We start from the raw sequence: 9,104 nt of genomic DNA, 5'->3' as shown, positions 1-9,104 counted from the left end.
TCTTTACCTCTCTCCCCCTCTCCCGTCTCTCCTTCTTTACCTCTCTCCCTTCTCTCCCGTCTCTCCTTCTTTACCTCTCTCCCTTCTCTCCCGTCTCTCCTTCTTTACCTCTCTCCCTACTCTCCCGTCTCTCTTTCTTTACCTCTCTCCCTTCTCTCCCATCTCTCTTTCTTTACCTCTCTCCCTTCTCTCCCGTCTCTCCTTCTCTCCCATCTCCCCTTCTTTACCTCTCTCCCTTCTCTCTCGTCTCTCCTTCTTTACCTCTCTCCCTTCTCTCTCGTCTTTCCTTCTTTACCTCTCTCCTTTTTTACCTCTCTCCCTTCTCCCTATTCTCTCCTTCTTTACTTTTCTCCCTTCTCTCCCTCTTTACCTCTCTCCCTTCGCTCCCTTCTCTCCCTCTTTACCTCTCTCCCTTCTCTCCCTCTTTACCTCTCTCCCTTCTTTCCCTTCTCTTCTTCTTTGCCTCTCTCCCTCTTCACCTCTTTACCTCTCTCCTTCATTACCTCTCTCCCTTCTCTCCTTCAATACCTCTCTCCCTTCTCTCCCTCTTTACTTCTGAGACAGGGGAATGAAAAGGAGACAGGAGGAGGGGGATATGATTAGGCGTTGATTCTATTTTTAACTGTCTGATGTATGACCATGCTGAACTGCTTTAATTGAGTAATTTTCCGGGAAGCATGAATAATTTTGGATAGACTGTGATGGATGGATTGATTGTTGGGAGAGGAGACAGGAGAGGGGGTGGGGGCGAGTGGAGATAGTGGAGGGAGAAGGAGTGATGGTAGAGAGAGAGTGACAGACAGAGAGAGAGAGACCAGCGAGACGAGAGGAATATGGATTTGCAGTCTCATACGCGGCTCTCTCTCTCTCTCTTAATTCCCCTAGGAGCGATGAGACGACAGGCAGCTCTTTCTGTCTCTCTCCATCTCTAGGCCCTCTCTCTTTCTGTCTCTCTCCATCTCTAGGCCCTCTCTCTTTCTGTCTCTCCCCATCTCTAGGCCCTCTCTCTTTCTGTCTCTCTCCATCTCTAGGCCCTCTCTCTTTCTGTCTCTCCCCATCTCTAGGCCCTCTCTCTTTCTGTCTCTCTCCATCTCTAGGCCCTCTCTCTTTCTGTCTCTCTCCATCTCTAGGCCCTCTCTCTTTCTGTCTCTCTCCATCTATAGGCCCCCTCTCTTTCCGTCTCTCTCCATCTGTAGGCCCTCTCTCTTTCTGTCTCTCTCCATCTCTAGGCCCTCTCTCTTTCTGTCTCTCTCCATCTATAGGCCCCCTCTCTTTCTGTCTCTCCCCATCTCTAGGCCCTCTCTCTTTCCGTCTCTCTCCATCTCTAGGCCCTCTCTATTTATGTCTCTCTCCATCTCTAGGCCCTCTCTATTTCTGTCTCTCTCCATCTCTAGGCCCTCTCTATTTCTGTCTCTCTCCATCTCTAGGCCCTCTCTCTTTCCGTCTCTCTCCATCTCTAGGCCCTCTCTCTTTCTGTCTCTCTCCATCTCTAGGCCCTCTCTCTTTCCGTCTCTCTCCATCTCTAGGCCCTCTCTCTTTCTGTCTCTCTCCATCTCTAGGCCCTCTCTCTTTCCGTCTCTCTCCATCTCTAGGCCCTCTCTATTTCTGTCTCTCTCCATCTCTAGGCCCTCTCTATTTCTGTCTCTCTCCATCTCTAGGCCCTCTCTATTTCTGTCTCTCCTCATCTCTAGGCCCTCTCTCTTTCTGTCTCTCTCCATCTCTAGGCCCTCTCTCTTTCCGTCTCTCTCCATCTCTAGGCCCTCTCTATTTCTGTCTCTCTCCATCTCTAGGCCCTCTCTCTTTCTGTCTCTCCCCATCTCTAGGCCCTCTCTCTCTCTATCTCTCTCCATCTTTAGGCCCTCTCTCTTTCTGTCTCTCTCCATCTATAGGCCCTCTCTCTTTCTGTCTCTCCCCATCTCTAGGCCCTCTCTCTTTCTGTCTCTCTCCATCTCTAGGCCCTCTCTATTTCTGTCTCTCTCCATCTCTAGGCCCTCTCTGTGTCTGTCTCTCTCCATCTCTAGGCCCTCTCTCTTTCTGTCTCTCTCCATCTCTAGGCCCTCTCTGTGTCTGTCTCTCTCCATCTCTAGGCCCTCCTCTCTCTTTCTCCCTGACCCTTTTCCCCTCATAAAAGGCTGTGTGTGTCCCTGTGGTCCTTCTTTTTCCCTCTCTCTCCTCTTCCTCCCAATCCCCCTCCCAGACCTGTCTCTGTCCCCTGTCCTATCACTGCCTCCGGGCTGTGTGTATCTCTCTCCTTTTGCCCAGTTCCATGGCAGACAGGCTGTCTGGCCAGCATCAGTAGTAGTAGTAAGGGTGATGAATGTATCAGGGCTACAGGGCTGACAGGCAGGGTAATGGAGAGAAGTGCTGCCTACCTCTGTCTGCCTGCATCATAATTTTCCTCTCCTTTTCTCTCTCTCCCTTCTCCCTCTTCATCCCATTCTCCATCTTCCTCTCCCTCTTCATCCCATTCTCCATCTTCCTCTCCCTCTTCATCCCATTCTCCATCTTCCTATCCCTCCCCTCTCCCTCCCATTCCCCTTCTCCCTCTCTTTCCCATCATTCTCCCTCTCCCTCTGTCCTGCACTGTGTCTATACATCCATATCTATACACTTCTTCCTCCTCTTCTCCTTACTCACCTTCTCCCCTAACTTCTCCTTTTCTGTTTCACCATCCCTCCCCCTTCTTCTCTCTGATCTCTTTATCCTGCCAGTGCCGTTTTTGAAGGGTCCTGATGTTTTTTCCTAGCAGTGTATGTGTTTGCTCCACTGTTTCCAGAGAAGTTGGTGTGTGTGTTTCCCAAGCATTGGGCAGTAATGGGGTCAGAGTGGTGCCTACTGATGACATCATGACTAGCTTTTATAATGCAGCTCTCCCACAGCAAAACAAACATCTGTTTGTTTCTCTCTCTCTCTCTCTCTCTCTCTCTCTCTCTCTCTCTCTCTCTCTCTCTCTCTCTCTCTCTCTCTCTCTCTCTCTCTCTCTCTCTCTCTCTCTCTCTCTCTCTCTCTCTCTCTCTCTCTCTCTCTCTCTCTCTCTCTCTGAGTTGTGTGTGTGTTTAATCCCTCCTCCTGAGTTGTGTGTGGGAGGATTTAGATACAGGGAGAGCTAACGAATCTGTATAGAAGTCATGGGCTCATACGTTAAACGGAATATCTGAGTCATCCAATCATCAATGGGTTCGAGAGCAGCTCTGAGAGGGTCAGAGGGGGATTACAGTGTGACGGTAGGGATAGGGATACAAAAAATATATATATACTTTTTGGAACTCGGTCGGGGTCTCAACATACTATTGAGAGTAAGAATAGTAGCATACAGTCCCTTCAGAAAGTATTCATGACCCTTGACTATTTCCACTTTGTGTTGTGTTACAAAGTGGGATTCAAATACTCTATAATGTCATAGTGGAAGAAAAAAAAAGTGGAAGAAAAATTTCAAATAGAAAAAAAAGACAAATAGAAACAAATATATACTGATTAGATAAGTATTTAAACACCTGAGTCAATACGTCTTAGAATCACCTTTGGCGGCGCTTACAGTTGTGAGCCTTTCTGGGTAAGACTCTAAGAGCTTTCCATCTAAGCTATCTACACTTTTAGTAATCATGGCCGAGTACTGACCGGTCACATTGGACCTCCAAGGGCCCACATTGATCTTGTTAGTCAGATATACATTTGAGTTATTTAGCAGACACTCTTATCCAGAGCAATGTACAGGACCAATTAGGGTTAAGTGCCTTGCTCAAGGGCACGTCAATATATATTTTCACCTAGTTGGCTCGAGGACTCAAACCAGCAAACTTTTGGTTACTGGGCTTCAAATGCTAGGGTACCTGCCTACCTGCCATGTTAAAATAAAGGCAAAATGTGTACAATTGTAGGAAATTAGCTTTAAAACTGCTAAAATTTCTCCACACCACAAGGCAAAATGGGTATTTTTGTTGTTGTAATTAACAATAAAACTGCTAAAACATATATATTTCTGCCCCATGGTTAAATTATTACAATTGCAATAAATGTGTTATCAAATTGCAAAATGTTCTCTCCGCCCCATGGCAAAATGTATAGAATTGCAGGAAATTAACTTTAAAACACACATTTTTCTCTCTGCCGTCAAGTGGTGGGCCTCTGAAAAATTATGCTGCGAGGTGGAGGGCCGCCCAACAAAATCTTGCTTAGGGCCCCGAAAGGCAAGAGCCGGCATTGCGAGTGAACCTGAAGTTTGCAGTCAGTTTAAAATGGGTACAGGACTTGTCGATAATCTAGTGTGTGTATGTGTGTGTGTGTCTGAGTGGTGTATGTGTGTGTGGTGTATGTGTGTGTGTGTGTGTGTGTGTGTGTGTGTGTGTGTGTGTGTGTGTGTGTGTGTGTGTGTGTGTGTGTGTGTGTGTGTGTGTGTGTGTGTGTGTGTGTGTGTGTGTGTGTGTGTGTGTGTGTGTGTGTGTGTGTCGGGGGTGGGGGGGTTTAGGGTTACAATTAGGGTTAGGATTAAGGTCAGCGTTAGGGATAACGGTTAGGTTTAGGTTTAGGGTTAGGATTTGAGATTAGTTATAGTGTTAGGGTTAGGGTTACGGGTTTGGGGTTAATGTTAGGCACAGAGTTAAGGTTAGAGTTATGGTTAGGTTAAGGATTAAGGTTAGGGTTAGGATTAGATTTAGAGTTAGAGGGTTAGGGAAAATAGGATTTTGGATGGGAATCAATTCTTGAAGTCCACACAATAATAGCAATACAGAACCATGTGTTTGTGCGCCTTTTTTTATCACAAGGACAGTGATGGAGTCAGGAGCAGAATGTAGATGAAGAGAAGTCAGAGAGAGGGTTTTTCTGTTGGCAGGAAGTACAACATCAACTCATTCAACTATTTCAAACACACACTCACACACACACAATCTTGTTTCAACAAGCTCTCGCAGTCTTCTGAAAGTCCCCCGGTAAAAGTGTAAAAAATAAATGGTAGTACAGTATATATGGAGACTTTTTAAAGATATGCAATAACTCCAGTCACCATGAATCAGCATATACTGACAACATGGAATGGAAAGGGGTGGGGAGGAGAGGAAGAAAATTGGACGGATGGAGAGGAGGGAAGAGGAGGGGAGAGGAGGGGAGGAGGGGAGGAGGGGAGAGGGGAGGCATAGGGACGATCAATACAGGCTGTGCAGACAGCGGAGTGAGTCTGGACACTGTGAAATGAGGGAGGAGAGGAGATATAAATAGTTGTAGAAATCACTATCATTTTTACCTCTGTTTAATTCCTGTTCATGCTCTTTCTATCTGTCTGTTCCTGTCAGTGGCAGGGAAGAGAAGGAGTGAGAACAGCACTGAATGGGTAATAATGGATGGCAGAGGAAGAGAGAGTGTATTGTCTGAGCAGGTTATGTTGATGAAGAAGAGAGAGAGAGGGACAGAGCAGAGAGGTCATGAGCACATGAGCTCCTGCATTTTTCAGCATGATCTTAAAAAAAGATTTAGATTTAAAGTTAGATAAACTTGGATTTTACAGGATGCTAACCTCTACAACATAACCTTCACTCCAAATCAAAACTCAAAACCTACAACCTGATTTTGGACGGAAATACAGAATCACCTGGAAGGCTTACAACTATGAAAGATTATTATTCCAAAGCTATGCAGCAAATGCTCTGGAAAACAAACAGAACCCTGAGAACACTATCCAACCTGGAACTGAGTAAATAATGTTTAGTCAGAAGCTACATTTTATTTCCAAAAGCCAAGAAGAAAAATACATTACATTACTTTATAAGGACTGAAGGCTAGGTGAAGGCTAATGTGTCAAGTGAGAGGAGTCAAAGCACTTTAGCCCAACAATGGCAGGAGAGTCACACAGTCTAATCCAACCAAATGAGAGGCATTAGAAGCTGCCTCCCGCTGTTCAGAGGTAATTAAAATACAGTAACCTGTGTATGTAAAGAATGATAAGACACGAAAGAGCACAAAATGAAGCTCCTTCTAGTAAATCAAGGGACACTTTTTGCTGAGTATTATAAAAATGGGAACGTCAGCAACCTCATCTTCTACACAGACCATCCCCTGGCATAGCACAGTGCTATATTAACCAGACCATCCCCTGGCATGGCACAGTGCTATATTAACCAGACCATCTTCTTGCATGGCACAGTGCTATATTAACCAGAACATCCTCTGGCATGGCACAGTGCTATATTAACCAGACCATCCCCTGGCATGACACAGTGCTATATTAACCAGACCATCCCCTGGCATGGCACAGTGCTATATTAACCAGACCATCCCCTGGCATGGCACAGTGCTATATTAACCAGACCATCCCCTGGCATGGCACAGTGCTATATTAACCAGACCATCCCCTGGCATGGCACAGTGCTATATTAACCAGACCATCTCCTGGCATGGCACAGTGCTATATTAACCAGACCATCCCCTGGCATGGCACAGTGCTATATAAACCAGACCATCCCCTGGCATGGCACAGTGCTATATTAACCAGACCATCCCCTGGCATGGCACAGTGCTATATTAACCAGACCATCCCCTGGCATGGTACAGTAATATATTAACCAGACCATCCCCTGGCATGGCAGTGCTCTATAAACCAGACCATCCCCTGGCATGGCCCAGTGCTATATTAACCAGACCATCCCCTGGCATGGCACAGTGCTATATTAACCAGACCATCCCCTGGCATGGCACAGTGCTATATAAACCAGACCATCCCCTGGCATGGCACAGTGCTATATTAACCAGACCATCCCCTGGCATGGCACAGTGCTATATTAACCAGACCATCCCCTGGCATGGTACAGTGCTATATTAACGAGACCATCCCCTGGCATGGCAGTGCTCTATAAACCAGACCATCCCCTGGCATGGCACAGTGCTATATTAACCAGACCATCCCCTGGCATGGTACAGTGCTATATTAACGAGACCATCCCCTGGCATGGCAGTGCTCTATAAACCAGACCATCCCCTGGCATGGCACAGTGCTATATTAACCAGACCATCCCCTGGCATGGCACAGTGCTATATTAACCAGACCATCCCCTGGCATGGCAGTGCTATATAAACCAGACCATCCCCTGGCATGGCACAGTGCTATATTAACCAGACCATCCCCTGGCATGGCACAGTGCTATATTAACCAGACCATCCCCTGGCATGGCAGTGCTATATAAACCAGACCATCCCCTGGCATGGCAGTGCTATATAAACCAGACCATCCCCTGGCATGGCAGTGCTATATAAACCAGACCATCCCCTGGCATGGCAGTGCTATATAAACCAGACCATCCCCTGGCATGGCAGTGCTATATAAACCAGACCATCCCCTGGCATGTTACAGTGCTATATTAACCAGACCATCCCCTGGCATTGCACAGTGCTATATTAACCAGACCATCCCCTGGCATGGCACAGTGCTATATTAACCAGACCATCCCCTGGCATGGCACAGTGCTATATTAACCAGACCATCCCCTGGCATGGCACAGTGCTATATTAACCAGAACATCCCCTGGCACAGTGCTATATTAACCAGACCATCCCCTGGCATGGCACAGTGCTATATTAACCAGACCATCCCCTGGCACAGTGCTATATTAACCAGACCATCCCCTGGCATGACACAGTGCTATATTAACCAGACCATCCCCTGGCATGACACAGTGCTATATTAACCAGACCATCCCCTGGCATGACACAGTGCTATATTAACCAGACCATCCCCTGGCATGTTACAGTGCTATATTAACCAGACCATCCCCTGGCATTGCACAGTGCTATATTAACCAGACCATCCCCTGGCATGGCACAGTGCTATATTAACCAGACCATCCCCTGGCATGGCACAGTGCTATATTAACCAGACCATCCCCTGGCATGGCACAGTGCTATATTAACCAGACCATCCCCTGGCATGACACAGTGCTATATTAACCAGACCATCCCCTGGCATGGCACAGTGCTATATTAACCAGACCATCCCCTGGCATGACACAGTGCTATATTAACCAGACCATCCCCTGGCATGACACAGTGCTATATTAACCAGACCATCCCCTGGCATGACACAGTGCTATATTAGCACACTACCCCACTGTTAACGAGGGCGGGTGTTACCAACGGGTGGAAACTCAGAATACTAAACAACGAGAACTCTGAGTCAGCTAATATAAATCTTTATAAATCTGGAACAGTATTGGTACAGGGCAACCCCAAACAGTTTCAGCTGGACTTTCACCTAATCAAAGAATTTGTTCAGCAGAAGAGAAACATACCCCCAACCTGAGCGGGTCAGTCCAGACCACACAGACGAGCAACCCCAAGCGGAAAGTCAACCTCCCAGCACAGGGTACTACTCCCTCATTGAAATGATGGATACATTCCCCCAGCTGGAGGTAAGGCAGGTGGAGCTGGAAGAGCAGGTGATTACACTCCAGTCAGCGAAGTCCCAGACAACAACATCCCCTTAACCAGACCCGGAGAGCTGGAGGTGGAGAGAGACATATCTGTGGTGAGACAACTTCAACAGGAGAAAAAATAGAACAGAGGACTAGAATATACCTTTTTTTCCATTTAGCCTTTAAATAACTAGGCATGTCAAGGAATTCTTATTTACAATGACAGCCTAGGAACAGTGGGTTAACTGCCTCGTTTAGGGGCAGAATGACAGATGTTTACCTTGTCAGCTCAGGGATTCGATCTAGCAACCTTTCAGGTTACTGGCCCAACGCTCTAACCACTAGGCTACCTGCCACCCTCCAGACTACTGGAGGAGAGGGTGAGGGTTGATGGCGTGTGACATACAACAACCAACTAGAGAGGTGGCCAACCCCACAGAGAAGCAAGCAGAACAGCCCACCTCAGCTCCCGACAAAAGTCTTGACACCACAGCAGAGCAGTCCACAGCAGACCCTGATCATAGCATTGGCATCACAGCGGGACAGACACATGAAGAATCCCAAGCCCTGTCAGTCGCCCTCCTGACAACCCCCCCCCCCCCCCCCCAACACCCAATGAGGACATATACATAAGACACAATTTGTACTCCTTATGGACTCAAACGGGAAATATATACAAGAAAAAAGCTTTTTCCCAAACACAGTGTG

The sequence above is a fragment of the Salvelinus alpinus genome, chromosome 21 (genome assembly GCF_045679555.1).
Source record: "Salvelinus alpinus chromosome 21, SLU_Salpinus.1, whole genome shotgun sequence".
Classification (NCBI taxonomy): Eukaryota; Metazoa; Chordata; class Actinopteri; order Salmoniformes; family Salmonidae; genus Salvelinus; species Salvelinus alpinus.
Note: the sequence above shows the minus strand (reverse complement) of the source record.